This window comes from Manacus candei, unplaced genomic scaffold (genome assembly GCF_025592945.1).
Source record: "Manacus candei isolate 608988 ecotype Guabito, Panama unplaced genomic scaffold, ASM2559294v1 h1tg000035l, whole genome shotgun sequence".
NCBI lineage: Eukaryota > Metazoa > Chordata > Aves > Passeriformes > Pipridae > Manacus > Manacus candei.
The window spans coordinates 8,323,739-8,339,390 of NW_026138083.1; positions in this window are offsets into that span (position 1 = coordinate 8,323,739).

The window sequence follows — 15,652 nt, forward strand, 5'->3', positions numbered from 1 at the left end:
GACAGTTTACTATCATTTGCATATGTAGCTATAGGTCAGTGAGTCATATCCTTCTAAAGGCAACTTTTGGAGTTACATGAGTGTCTCAGCCTTGCTTAGTTTCATGTGAAAGTAGGCTCTGTACTTGTGCTCTGGGCAGACTGCCTGAAGCAGCTTCAACCAGAGAAGCTCTGAGAATGGGCACCTCAGTGGCAGTATCTAAGGATTGTTCAATAGTTTACTTTCCTCTGACCTATTGCTTTTTCTTCTTGGTATCCCATGAAAACTGAGCAACTCTTACCAGCCACACCATCCTGCAGAGGTCTAGCTGAAAAATGTCTGAAATGTCTCCTTTTACCTTTGTTTGGCAGGAACAGTTTCAACTTGTGGTTGCTTGCCATAAACACATTGCTTGTGCATATGTGACCTCTATATAGCTGATAGCTGACAGATCTCTTATAAGCTCCTAGCCACTTGTCTTGGGGCAATTACTGGACCCAAACCGAACGATTTATGCTGGCAAAACTTTGGCTTTCCTAAAGAGGCATGCTGTCCCTCACACTCTCACTTCTGACTGCTTCACCCTATGCTCCAGCTGTACCAGGATAAATTTCTCCTAGCATGCTGTAACTGTTTGGAGTCATGGTTGCTTCATGTCCTCTTGTACTTACTGCCTATTACATGGGAGAAGTAACACCTTGCTTATGCTGTTTTTCAGTAAAATATTGGTCTATACTGGGTCTTTCTGAACCAGCTCCAGTAGCTGGGTGATCTTAGTGAATCAGTCAGTAGCCTATGCACCTAACTGTCTTCAACTTAAGAAGCTGAGCTCTGAGTTTATCCTAAACTACTTCAACTTGGTTCAAAGGCTTTTCTTACTTCTCCCAGAGAAAGGCTGCAACTGGTTTTGACATGGCAAGCAATACTTTGTCCTTACTCCAGAAGCAGTCCAGGTTATGTTGGGCTTCATGCACTGCCATTACCAGGGTGTTTGAAGCTGAGACACCCTTTTTCTCTTTCAAATATCCTTTTAGAGCTTTTTCATGAGATGTTTGTTCTTGTGTGGTTTGCATTCTAAATTCTTGACATATCTCAATTAGAACATTAGTCTGAACAGATTGAAAATATGTAAAATAGTTTGAGTGGATGTAATTATGGCTTTATACTGATGTTGTGGTTATTGTAGTTATAGGTAATTTACAATAACTGCAAGAAACGGTAGCTATAAAGCAGTCTGTGACAATACTGCTGTTGCTCTGAAGGAAGCTGTTATGTGTCAGCTATTGCTAGCAGAGTGCATTGCAGTGACCTTCAGTGTGTTGATTTGGAAAATAAGTCAGCACAGATCACACTTCTGGAGGCCAGTGGGTGGCAGGCTGCAACAACCACTGGTAACCTACTCTCAACATTTACCCTCAGACTGAGTTGTAAGGAAGTCCTGGAAAGGCTGCTGCATAAGTGTTTCTTACCTGGTAGATGGACATATGTTGATACATAAGAGAAATTAGCTGCCTATGTGGGCAGTCTGCTCATAGGAAAGGACAGAAATCTTCCTTTAACTGATATCACTAGACCTGACTTTTCTTATAGCAGGGCCTTGAATAAAGCCTTAGCAGAACAAAAATCAGCATGGGCAGATCAGTGTGATAAGACAGATTATCGTCAATATGAAAGTAAGTTTTTTTTTAGAAATGTTGCTGAGACTTAATTTAAAAGGCTGGTTGGGGTGGATGAGAGCAGAGTTTCATAGATGTCCCAAACAAAGGCTGACTAGTGTACCTTTACTGATCCCATCTCTAAAGCAGCATACCCTTACAAGCTTGTTGCTTTAATTTATGGGTTGCAAACTGCCTTTTGAGAACAGGCATAAGCCTTGCTGCTCTGGTGGTAACTGATGTGAAGAGCCACACACCACAGATGTCAATTCTTCTTCCTCTGTTTGAATGAGGTCAGAAGAAAATCTACTGTTTGGTCTAGGTTACTAAGGTTTGTTTGACATTCATCAATGGTGTTGGTGATGAAGGCAGATGCTGCTACTGTCTAGAGCTCAGCATGCCATGGCCTGCAGCACTAGTGCTTGTTTTAGTTCTGTGCAATCCCTTCCAGCCGTGTTCCCTCCAATAAGTAGCAGGTCTCTGCTAAGTCAGCTTGCCTTGCCTGAAATGGGCTAGGAGTTCTCCCAGTAGCAGCACAGAAGGTACAAACCTCCATCCTGGAGACAAGAAGATATAATCTTTAACGCAGCTGGTAGCAGAGGTGCATCCCCCTGCACTTTGGTGCTATCCTTGAGGCCTGTGTTACAGGAAATGGCATAGAGAAACTGCCCTCCAAGGGAGAATGCTCCTGCTGGCATGCAGCTGCTGGGCTGTAGAGGGTATTAGAGCATACTGTGCTCCCTTCTCCACAGGATGAGTTTGGAGTCTAGCTTTTTCTCTTCCATCTTGGGGAGGAGGAAATACTTTTTGTCCTCCCAACAGAAGCATGGATCCTGAGGAATCACTTCTGTGCTCAGCATTAGAGAATAAGGAGATGATTTGTGTCTCTGGACAGCAGTAGCATATATCTACTTTCAGAGAGGCAATGATGACTGTTGTGATGGTTCAGACAAGACGGGCTGGAACCGAGCTGCAGGTATCTGGCTGCCTGTCTCCAGCGGAGCAGAGCTAGCAGTTAAGATGGGCGTAGAGCAGTAGATCTGGGTTGCAGTGCAAACCCAGGAGAGAGTAGCAGCATGATAGCTGGATGCAGAAGGCTGCAGTCTTGGTTTGATGCTTGTAGTGGGTCAGGTGTACTAAAGCAAGAGCATTTTGGGGGTGTGTGAAACAGGTGTTGATTGTACTTAGGGATATTGATTGTACTTAGGGATATTGAAAAATTGCAGATGGGAAACCAACCCGATCACATAAGAGAGGCTCATAAATGTGTTCTATTGCACAAAACTGATTCCAGGTGGTGGAATAAAACAGGTTTGTAGCCATAGAAAGGGAATTATTAAGGATTGAGTGTACTTCAATAAAGAATTGGTCTGCCCTGCTTTATGAAAGTACTTGTTTCTAGGAAGACACATCCCTGATGCAAGACAAAACAAAGAACATTTTGTGTGTCTTTGAGATACAGAAAGCCTGAAAGAGCTGTGGGCATGTACTGTTTATGCTAGTTGCTGCTTGGTCTGTGCTTCCCACAGTGTTTTTGCAGCTAAGACTGGCTTTACAAGCCTGAGAAACTCTGCTAGCACTCTGGCCAGACTGAGGGCAGAAATTCAGCTGCCATCCAAATAATCATTGGGATGATTATGAATGTTTTAATTAGAAATTCACATGACTAGTTGTTTGGGGGGGTTCTTTATTTGTTTTTGTTTTTCACATACTCCCAATTTATTCTGCTCCTCTCCATTCCACCCTGTTTCTTTTGGACTGCACACTCTGTAGGGGAGCTCTGATCTGAGGCCCTGCCTTGTGCTACGCTTCTGATAACAAATGTGAATTTCTCAAAACATGGAGTTGGGAAAGTTTTCTCAGCAGGTATTGATAGTTTCTCACTTGCCATCTCCTTTGAAAGATTGGGAGAAACTGCTTCTTTATGCTGTGAAGCAGAGAGCTCTGCAGAATTCCTATTCTTGGATGTAATTTTCAGTACTTTCCTGCACTCCCTGCACTTGATGCTATGGTTGAGAGCACAGTTACAAGTTATTTTAATTTGTACTCCTAAACACCTGCATCATCACTTGGTGGAGTATCTGAAATGGATTTGAAATATGTCCATTTGCAGCTCACTAGTCACTAGTGAAGGAGTGCAGGCACTGGTGATTCATTTTAATCCCTCAGATTGTTGCCTGGCTCCATCTTTGGACCTGCAGCTCACTGTTTCCCAAAAATTATGGTTCATCTGCTACCAAAATGCTGTCCAGTGGCTGAATTATGGTGTAGGCTCAGCCTTGCTTTTTACTTTATAATATTACAAAGCCAATGAGAAGGTCCAGCTGAGATCAGAGTTCAGCTCAGCTGGGTTTATGTGCTTGCATTCTTAAAGTAATCCCTGACAGGAGTGCTTTGTAACTTAAATAGACAAGTAGGAACAGTGTCTGTTTTACAGGGGAGGGGATTCAGGTAGTGTGTGGAAAAGGTGACTTGCCTGTCATTCCACAGGGAGTTTTTCTCAGAGCCGGGAATTTAACTTTAATCTGAAATTCCACTCCAGGGCTCCTGCTGTCTTGATCAGGTGCTGTTGAAAGCAATCGAATGAGTGCTTGTGATTTTTAGTTTGGCTGTCCCTTGGCTGTGGTTTACTGCTCTTCTATGGAGATGTAACTGCCAGTGTGACCGTTTTGTCTTTGCTCCAGTGCAGTAAAACATGTAGTTTTAAATGACTTTTAGTGTTCTCTTCTGTGGTCTGTTTTACTTGGCAGAATTGCAAGTTCACTTTCTGCAAGAGAGGGTGGTGAAGTCCTAGGCAGGTAGAAATGCGTTGTGAGAGCTGCTGTGCTGGCGCTTTGGCTTCTTGTCAGCACTCAAAGGTAGAGTGCAGTGGCTGGATCGCATGAAGCGCTTTAACTTCTTTTAGGTAAGACTGTAGAATTCTTCCCTATCAGTTAAGAGATTCTTATTCCCTTTTCATTCCTTGTGCTCAGAAACTTTCCTAAGCCCGTTCTGTGTGGGGAAATGCCCTTTGGAGTCTGACTCAGTGATAAGAGTAAAAAAGAACTACTGCCTGCTTTGAAAACAACATACTGCTTTATTATGTCTGGTTTAGTTATGATCAACTTTGTTCTGCTCCCTCTCTGAGGGATTTTAAAAGAAAAAAGTAGAAAGAAGAAAGCCTGACTCTGAAACAGCACAGATTTAGATTGCACCTGTGGCTCAGCTTGAAAATTTACCTCAGGTTAGTATAATTTAGTCAGGGGCTTCTGGTTCTTTTTGAACTGCTCCTCCTTGAAAGCTTTGCTGAACAAAACCTCTTTAAGCATAAGAGGTTAATGAGTGGGTTAGCAGTAATGTTCTAGTAAAGTAAAATTTGAGACAGCAGTGGATGTAGTTTCATCACAAGCCTTCTGCCACTGAAAGGGGATGGCCTCACTTCCCCTCCTATTTTGTTCTTATTACATCCCTTGGGCTGGTCCTGATGTTCATGTGACCTTGTGCCAAACTGATATAACTCACTAAAATGGCATGAAACGGGCCAAAACAGAGGTGGGCCAAAACAAAAAAAAAGGCTTTTTGCCAAGTCAGTGCACTGAATCTGTGTTCGTGGAGTTGAGAAGCATACCAACCTGTGCAAGGGTGACTCAGAGGGGATGGAGAGGGGACACATTGCTGGGGACACTGAGCTTAGCTCAGCTGTGGCTTGGAACTGTTGGACCAGCACTGGTCCAGTGAGTGCTTCCCTTTCAGGAAAGAGCAGCAGTCATTACTTCTAAATCTGCAGCAGGAAGACCTGGGACATCTAAATCCAGGGCTGTCTGCATGACAGGGACTGTCTTTGAACTGGGAACTGTTACTTGCTGGAAAAGGCAAAAAGCTTGTCCTTTGGAAGGTGCATAGACAGCTCTTGCTGGAAGGTGCTGGTGGTTAATGACTTCTTCAGAAAGACTTGTATCACTAGCGCTTGAGAAATTTCCCTTTCGTGGGCAGTGCAAGCACAGGAGATTTACCCCCACTTGCAAACCTTTTAAGGAGGGTAGCAGAGTGGATTTGGACCACGAGCGTGGGAAACATCAGCAAGTCAAAGCTGGGAGCTAACAGGCAGTGCCACTTTAAAATTTTTCATTCTGCTCTGGAGATTACTGGCACAGCCTCCTTCAGTAAATGCGAGGTTGTTGCCATGGAGGACAGGAAATCCCTCGTCTGCACAGAGTAAGAAAACATTGGAAACTGTCCTACTGAAAAGCACAGCTGCCTCTGTGCTGGGAGAAGTGAGCTTGCTTCTATGGGGTGTTTTCCAAAGGACTCTATTTTGGTCTGCAAATCTTTGCACATATTTGCTCTGTTTCTTAGTGGGCTGCTTGTGGGTTTAAGAAGAGCTGGACAAAGGAAGTTGAAGCATCTGGTTAGGACTAGTTTTAAATGCCTTGATTAATGTGAGAAGCAGGAGTGACTTTCATTTGGAAGTAAGATACTTTGCAAACTTTCAGTATATGCCTCTCCTTTTAACTCCGTAGCTCCTCTTATTCCTGTTTCCCTCTACTGTTTGCAGAGGTACTTGTCTGCCTTTTCTTCCCTCGGGCCTCCTGGAGCAGCAGGCCTCTGTTGTGCTGGTCTGTGTTCTCTACCTGATAATCTTTAATATACCCTGGCTGCTCTTGCTGGAGGTGGGAACACCAGTTCAGGCCATGTGTGCAGATCTAGCAGCTGGCCAACTGTTCCTGCAAATACCTAGATGCTTAGAGCTGTCTGCCCTTATGAGATGGGGAAGAGGTAAGACTTGAGGAAGATCTTTCAGGACATGTTGGTGCCATCTTTTCACTGCAGGCTCTGTGAGAGGATCCAGTTCCCCCAGGACCTGAGTCCAGACAAGCCTATGGTGGGTTACACAGCTTTGTCAAGCCATCATCAAGCTGTATAAAGGCTAAGTCATGTCTGACTTGGCAAGCTTTAGCCTCTGCTTGGCAATTTTTCTGGGCCAAATTTTTGAGCTGACGCTTATGAAACTGAACTTGTTTCAAGGCTCCAGAGGATATTCCTACAAGTGGTGTTCTGGCTGGAGAGGAAAGGGAGCTGTGGTCTTCAGCTTCTCATTGTACACAAGTCATTGCTTTCAACATGATGTGGTACTTTCTTTATGTTTAATTGAGCTATGTTGTTCCTAAAACCGTGTGCTGTTAAATCAGCAGCAAAGTCTCTGGGGATACCTCTTGGAATTGCTCACAGGGATATTGTGGGTGAATTTAAGGTACCTTTGGCACCCAGTGTGATGGGAACGGTTTCAAAATCCCAGAACTTCTGGATCCTTCCTGAAGTTACTCCAGGATTTCCCTTGCAGCTGTTCCCAGACTTGCCACAGTGTAGCTTTTATACAGCAGAGAATGTTCAAACAGGTCTCTTGCACTGTTTCTTCTCATGTTGGGAGGCTACCTTCTGATGTAACCTGGCATCACTGTGTTGACTTGCGTGAATGCAAGGCTGATTTACACCAACAGGACTCTCTGGCTGTGTTTGCCTAGCCCTGAATATGGCAGAGTATGACGTCTGTCTGGAGTCAACATACAGCAACAATGACGATCTGATCCATGTCTCCCTTTTATGAGTGACCACAAAGTGCCACGTCCTCCTTTCTATCACCAGCCCTCCCTAGGTATATTTGCACAAGTGAAGTCCCACCCTCTGTATTGCTTTATTTTCCCATCAGTAGCTGATCGTGTGTGTTTTAGATGTCTTCACCTTGATGTGAGGTTGTATTGACCTCTGCCTCTGTGAGGCTGGGCCTTTTAAACTTCACATCCATCTGTTGCAGAAAGCCTGCTTAACCCTGGGTCTGGCATTCTTGGTCTGGACTGGCACTGTTTGGCCCATTGGTGTAGGACCCGGCTGGGTTTCTTAAAGGCTGCCTGGTTCTCATGGTGTTTCTAGTCTTGTGGTCTATAAAACATGCAAGGTGACATGGAAACCACTTACTGATGTCAACAAGACAATGTGAAAAAGAAAACCCCTGCCTTTACCTCATGTGTGTGCAAAAAGAGGACTTAAAGGCAATAAATGAAAACAAAGATAGTCTCGCTGGTCTTCAATTTGGTTGTCAGTGACAACCATTCTGGCAACTGTGTGTTGCATGGAACCTGTCTTTTATTTTTAGAGGACCCGGCAATCCTTTCTTTAAAAGAAGTGGCCTCAGAACATGGCTCAGGGATAAACAAATCTCTCACATCAGACCCTAGGACAGCGTCTTCTTCCTGTGTGGCAAGGATTGGCAAAAAGAATATCCAGAGCTTGGTATTCTGCAGGAGAAAGGTGGGAGGTGCAATGCTCCAAAAAAGGGACTGAATGGTTGTGTGTCTGCCTATCTTTTGTATTATGGATACACACACCATCTCTTTATATCAGACACTTTGAGGGGCTCTGGAGAGGGTGACGTAGAAAATCCTTTGGACTGCATTAAATCAAGTGCAAAATGTAACGTGGCATCTGGATGCTGTGTGGCTCAGCCTTCAGTAGAGAGGTAGAAGAGGTGAAAATGCATATTTATTTACTATATTTGGAACTGTGCATGTAATGTTGGTCTGCTTGAGTGAAATGACAAGCTGGAGAATGTGCACTGAAGGAAGAAGCGTGATGCTTGGCTGAAAAACTTCTCTCAGGCAAGATAATTTAGTCTAAAAAAACTGGTTAATCATAGAAACCATGTGGTGTGTGAGTACACAAGCCTTAAACTGCCAAAGCTTCCTTGGTGCACACAACAGCCAGAGGGAGGTACAATGCAAATAAGGAGTGCTCTGTAGGAGACAAGCATCCCGTGTCTTAGTGGTGAAATCTTTGTAGATAAACCACCTGTCTCTTTGCTTACAGAGGAGCTAAAAAAGGAGCAAGGACACTGGGAGGATAGGCATCCTATCTGACAGCTGGTGAGAGATAGATTGCTTTGGTGAAAGATGGAGGTGGTGACATCTTCCTCCCCTCTTTCCTCTCCCAGCTTCACCCATGGCAGGAAGTATGTAGGAATTGTTATTCCATGTTAGCATTGTGCTATTGAATATTCCTGCTTGGTGTTCAGTAACCCACTCTAGGGCAGGTTTTGCAGATAAGAAGAGGCCTGCAGCATGGCTTGGGGAACAGGCACAGCAGATAGCCCATCTATGTCCTTGGCCCTGGAGCAATGGATCTGGGATCTTCTGGCAGCTCCCCTGTGGGCTGAACAGGTAGGGCACTTCTGGGGACATTGCAGGAGGCATAAAAAGGGACCAATTCTTTTGAAAGAAGGAAAATGAGAGAAGGAAATGAGAGCCTTGAGGGCACCTCCTGCCTTCTGTCTGCCCCTTTGTGCCACTGTGCACCTCCTGTGCCTACAAAAGCCACAACATAAGGCAGTCCTGCAAGGAGATTTGTTTGCTGAGTGAGTGACTCTGAGCTTCAGGCTGAAATTACACAATCCTTGTTTAAGTGGCTGTCCCGCAGCTCTGCAAAGGTGTGACAAAGCAGGTAGGGTAGAGGTGTGCAGGTGTCTGTGCTGCAGGTAGTTGCGGGGGGCTGGGGGGCAGCATGGCAGTGCCATGACGTGGGGTGCTCGTTTCTCACTGATTTGGCTGGAGGTGTGGCAGTACCCCCTCAGTGTCAGCAGTCTCTAGCAGCATAGTACTGTGACTTTACAATGGTGATAGATGGTGTCCCTTGCTGTCTCAAGGAGGTGAGGAACATCCTGTATTGGACATGTGTTTGAGCTACTTTGCCTAGGGCATGCCATGGGGAGTTGGTCAACAAGTCAGTCAATGCCCCGGGCTGCACTGTGGGTTTGGGAGCAGGTTGAATCCTGCTGAGCTCTATGGAAGAGACATTTTCTGTCCCTGTAATGTCAGCTGGATGCACTACACAACATGGATACATCATGGGTACTCTGGCTTTACAGAAAGCTCTGTTTTTCACTCAACATTGTCAGCTCTCCATAACTGTGACTGTCGTGTTTGCCAATGAGGAGTGCACACATGCCAGCCGCTTGGTTCCCATGTGGAGGACAAGCTTGTGTTGCTTGGTGGGAGGAGAGAGTAAAGAAAACCTTTACTCTGCCTTGAACTTCCTCATGGGTTCCATCATGGCCTGTATCCCTGCCTGGCCGCTTGATTAGGCCTCCTGTGCCTCCTGGTTGGGCTGTGCAAGATGTGTTCTTGCCGTATGGTTTTTGTTGCCATGAGTGAGTGAGTCCAGAAATCTGATACATGAAAGCAATATCACAGCTGATTTCCTGGAACCAGTAAGGACAGGAATTGGAAAAATAACTTGGCGTGTTTCAACGAGGTGCTTCTTGTAACATAGCTTTAGGCTGGGAAATGAAAAGCAGAAAGTAGAGGGTGATGAGCTATGATAAGGACACTGCAGCAGGTAGGAGGGGTTTTTTATAATGTGCATGTTTTTAATGTGAGGGGCCCTGCTATAAATTTGAGAGGAATATGCTCCTTTACTGAGGCAAGTCTAAGTGAAATTCTCCCTGTTAAGCATCAAAGTCAGGCTCTGATTCTGTGGCCAGCATTGCCCTGATAAGCGTAACTTGCTTTCCAGCCAAGTAAAAAGGAGAAACCCCAGGAAACTGGCCTCATGCTTTGGATGGCTGTGAAGGTCAGATCAAAGAGGAATTCATAAATGAACCTGCAAAAACTGGAATGAAAGAGAGTCCACCCACCCTAGCTTGTCCTTAGGTTTCCAAATGGGGAAATGAGCATCCACGGGGCTATGTTGTTATAAAGAAGTTAAAGATATGCAGGGTTTTTTGTGGCCAGGTTTGGGCAAATCTGTATGTTATTACGTTACCTCCAGAACAGGGTAGCCATGTCCATGCTGCTGCTGGAAGTGCTGTCTGGCCTATGCTGAATCTTGGATACCTGCAAAATGAAGCTACTTGGCATGGACTGAAGCCATACCAAGGACCATCCTAATAGTGATGGTTCCAATTCTCAGTCAACCCAGAAACTGCCTCCTCCTTACTTTAATCCAGTTGATCTATATGAGGACAGGAGGAATGTTCAAGCTCCGTGGCCACCTGGACAGGAAAAGACTGAATTTACCTAATGGAGTGTCTTTTGGGCATTTGGTGGTGTCTGAGAGATGATGGTAAGGGGTTCCTCTGGCTGCTCATCTTTCCTGCAGCAGTGCCAGCCTTTCCTGCTGGGGAGCAGGCTTATTGTCACACCAAAGCCTGATGTGGGGTGCTGTGCTGAGGCTGGTGTGCCGGAGAACCTCGTGTGTTGCTATGGCCTATGATTGCTTGGCAGGTTAATAGGATCGATTTCTCACCCCTACTTCAGCTTTGTTTGGATCAACATCTCAGCTTTAAACCAAATGTTTTGAAATCAGTCTAAGAAAAAGTTATTTGCTGCTGAAATGGGATTTGCCAGGTCTGTGTCTGCAGCAAGCACATGCCACAGCTACCCTGTCAGCTTCATTTGCTGCCCAGCAGCACCCACAAGCACAATGTCTGGCAGAGCTCCCACCTTCACCTTGTCTGTAAATATTTGTATCCTTTCCTTGTCAATCACCAGCCTGGTATTTGCACAGAGAGAAGATAACAGATGTTTGAAGAATTAATTTTCTGTGCAGCCCATTTCCAGGAGCTGTGTTGGAAGGCTTCTGGGTGGGACTATGGTGTAATAAAGCAGAGGAAGCAGCATCGATTCTTTCTGCTGTGTAATTCTGCCAAGGGGCACGGTCTCAGCAATGTTCCTCTGGGGATTTATGCACTGAGCCTATCTAGCACCTGCCTGCAAAACAGGAGGTCCTTTCAGCTTGAAGCACTGGTGTTTGTGGGCAGGTACAAAGAACAGTGCTCTTTGTATACTAATGACATGTCTAATCTCTCATCTTTTAGTGCTTTCCTGAGTCAAGCTGGTTACAGGTTTACAGTTTCTTTTTTCTAAGTCTCACCATGGGTCTGCAGTAGCCCAGTTGCCCAGCAGTAGGACAAGGTGGGCAGGCATCCCTTGCCAGCACTTCTGCAGAGCCACGGCCCCTCTGGGATCAGCAACATTCCACTCCCAGTGCAGGTTTCTGCTGCCACGTGGAGCAAAGGGACATGGTGGGGCTCTGATTTGAGCCTCCTTCTGGGATCTCAGCAGCCTTAACTTCCTGGGGCCTAGCTTGGCAGTTCCTGCCTGAACACCACAGATTCATCAACACTGAATGTATGGATTCATCTACATTGCCTTGATCCACAGCATGAGGGTTGTCACCCATGTGATTTCTGCCTAGCCTTGTCCCATCAATGGCTGTGTGGTGGATTGGACCATGTGTCTGCTCCAGCTTAAAACCCTCTTCTCTCCTGATGGATTCTTCATCATCCTCCCAAAACCCAGACATACCTTGTTCCATCATACCAAAAAAGTGGCTGATAGTTTTCAAACTCTCATGTTGTCTTGATCCCACTCTTAGGGGCAGTAAAAGGAAGAAGGATGAGGAGACAAGCCAGGCACAGTGAAAGTCATTAGCTTAATTTTTTCATCTCTAAACTGCTGTAATTGCTGTAGAAGATGTAACTTGCACCTTTAGGGCACATCTACATTGCAGTCTTTGGACAAAGCTGGTTTGTGGATTGGTGTGTGGACTGCTAATACCACCCTTGCAGCAGCCTGGAGCATGTCAAGCATCCGAAGCAGGATGGCTGTTCCCATGCTGATGCTGGGGAAGGCTCTCTGTTACCGCATTCTTCTGAAGCAAAAGGAAGCATCCCTGGGTGTTAATGTACTGCTAAGTCTGCTAGGGTCTGCTTGACAAGATTTCATTTCCAGCGTTTTTCTTGATGCTATTCAGGAACACCCACCCTCTCCCTGCTCAAACAAAAGAAGCTTTTGGGGAAACATTTGCCAAATGTTTCTCTTTGCAGGAACACAGGCTTAACTAACACTCCCTGTTCTTGCCTCCTCCTTTATCAACAACTCCGGAAGTAAAACAGAACTGATCCAGGATAAAAATAACCTTGTAAAACTGATTGCTTAAGTGTCACTGCTGACACCACATGTAGCCATGGTCAGAGACGTTAGTTAGGTGGACTTCTCAAGAACTGCTCTAGGATTTTGGGTACAGGCATGTTTTGTCTGAATAGCTACAAAGGCTGGTGTCAGAGAAGGGTTTTGAGAAATGTGCAGCTGCTTCTGCTGGCATGCAGCTTTTGAAGGTAATGACAGGGCAAGGAAGCCCACCAGAATTGGCCTAAATGAGTGTGAATGATGCACCAGGCAGGTTCTAATGTTGTTCCATTTTCTGATTGTCTTGCTGGGGAGATGTTTGCCCTTATTAGAGGGGTATAACACTGTCCCAGAGTCAGAAACTCTTTTATTTTGACCTAGTGAAGGGGAAGACAGGAGCAGAAGGGGTTAGCCGGCATTAGCCCCTGAGGAGGCAAGAAGGCAGCTGGCATTTTTACTGGTAAATCTCTGCCTCCTCCACTTGCACATTTTCACACTGTATATTCCCACTTCCTGAGGAAGTGCTCATTTCTTTGAGTGTAATAGCAGTTTCATTAATAGCTTTGTTGGGTTGAATGGAAAAATACTTGCTTTTTCAGAAATGGGTTGTTGCTTTTTTTGCTCAGTGCAGAACAGCTCATGGCCCTGTCTTGGCAAGTCCAGCCATGGTTTGTCCATATTTTTTGCCTTTCTCAAGGCACTGGAAGGAAGATTTTTTAAATACTTTCTTTTGTTTTATTTCCTCTCATTTCTCACCTTCCTTGTGGGTTCAGCTTGGGGCAACCTGGGTGAGAAACTGGCTCTTCTTGTTTGCCTGAATGTAAGGACAAACTGGTCTGCGTGAGAAAGGTCCGGTCTGCTTTCCTGCTAAATGAGACAAGGCCAGTCTGTCTGTAGCCTGGTTGCACATGTGGTTTGGTTCGTGGCCTAGTGAAACTGAGCAGTGCTCTCCCAGTGACAGCTGGGCCATGGCTGGAGGTGGTGGCATGCAGCGAGTTGCTTAGGGAATGGTACGTGTGTGACTGCCGCAGGGTTGGCTCCTTCAACCACCTCCATGCCAGGGCAGTAAAACCTGTTTGCAAGAAAGGCTGTAGCCTTCATATGATTTAAGGAATGGGTAATTAGGGCCACAACAGCATAGTGTGGGGCTCAGGGGAATTCCTGCCTGCTGTAACATGGCAGAGCTAAGCCACATCTCTGCCTCAGCCAGAGGTTGTCTCCAGCCTCTCTATTTAGAACCAAAGAAAGTGTGGAAACCCCTGGGAAGAGCTGGAAGTGATATTGCTGTTCCCTAGCAGGTTATCCTCTTCCAGAGGAGAGTCCAGAGTATACTGGAGGTAATCTTTCCTCCTCTTGTTCTCCTTGGTTGCTCTGCATCCATCCTTGAAAAATGGTGGGGACCGGGAAGGTACAAGTCTCTAGGCTACTTGCATCTCACATCAGCACGTCAGTACTTCAGTGTTTACAGGGACTCCTGAAAAGGAGAGTGCTGGGAAAGCCCCCTCCCTCAGCATACTACACTTCAGCGTCTCTTCAGAGGAGAGAGCTGGGTTTTTCTGAGGACTAGAGGGGAGTTAGGTGCCTGAGCCTGACCAACAGGGACATAATGTCTGCTTCCCTTTGACCTATTTCTGTAGCTCATCCATTTGGTCTGTGATATACTGGGGAAACTAGGCCTGTAGCATGGGTGGAAATTCACTTCTGACCTTTGTGGGTTTTGCATGTAGCCAGTGATCCACCAGAAATGTTCCTCAGTTACAGGTCAGGAGTAAATTGCTTTGTGTTTTCTGCCCTAGTAGGTGTTTGGTGAATGTGTGAATGAGTGTTCTTCAACAAATGACAACACAGTTGACTTCTGGGCTGAAACATCCTTGGTTTCTTGGGGTGTGGTAGCATCTTGCTATAAGCTGCCACCACCTTTCCCAGCTGTGGCTGTGCCTAAGATCCCTGCAGAAGCATCTGCCATGCTCCTCCCTGGAGGCAGAAGTATTTCATTGCTGGGCAAAAAAACTGTCAACAGCTGCCATGCTTGATTCTCCTCCAAAGGCTACCAATTAATTCCTTACAACACAAACCATCTGTTCTCAGTCTCTAAGCTGCTTGAGTTAGGGGCTGTCTTTGCACTGTGTGCTTGAGCAGTGCTGCAGAAAGGAGTCCTGGCCTTGAGCATGGTCATGGTGACAAGAAGAACATTAAACTTTTGGTGAAGTGGCTGTGAGTCCTGGTGCTACTATAGGCTGATGAAGCTGTCACCGGAAATGGCCTATTCTTGTCCTTTTGACCACCTGCAGAAACCATCACAATTGCAGAAGTATGTCTGGTCAGTTTAGAAGTGTTTTGCTCTCCCTTGTACAGCTGCTGTCCTACCATTCTGCGTACTGCTAAACCATGTAGCTCTTTTTTCATGCTGTTCTTTTACTGTCATGTTTTAAGTTCTTAGGCTCTTCTGGAAGCATGTTAGAGTAGCTGAGATTTGTCTCTTCACATGTATGGTCCTCACATAACTGTATTTCAAGGCCCTGTTCTCCAGAATGAAGTGAGGGCAACAGTTCTGCTCGTCACATGCAGAACTGCTGTCACATGCTGCCTTCTGTCCTTTGCAATGTTTGTTCCCTGGGCTGCAGGCTGTGGTTTCAAAGCTCCTGGTAACAACATCAAAAAATATCCCAGCCCCATGATGCAAGGACCCATGCAAACTCACTTTTCTGGTTCAGATTCATTAAATACTTTTGGCAGGCTGATGGGAGAGCCTTGTGCCACATCAGGAGCTGCCTGTCTCTGTGTCCCACTAACTGTGTGTTGGACCACATACTGCCTGTTTTGCTGCACAGAGACAACATAAACTCTATCGACCATGGCTAATTGGGTAAGAATTAGATGTTCTACTCATGCAAAACTGAGATGAAGTGTATGCTGTTGAGTGGTCTGGGGCACAGATGCTATATTCCTGATGGTGAACGTTTAGCCCTAGCACTTGGATGCTCTCCCTGTGTCTTGCCACAGCCTACTGGAGTAAGAGACCAGTTGTAATCATGTCTCGGTAGACAGTGCTGCTTCATCACTTGGTCTTTTACACTGCTG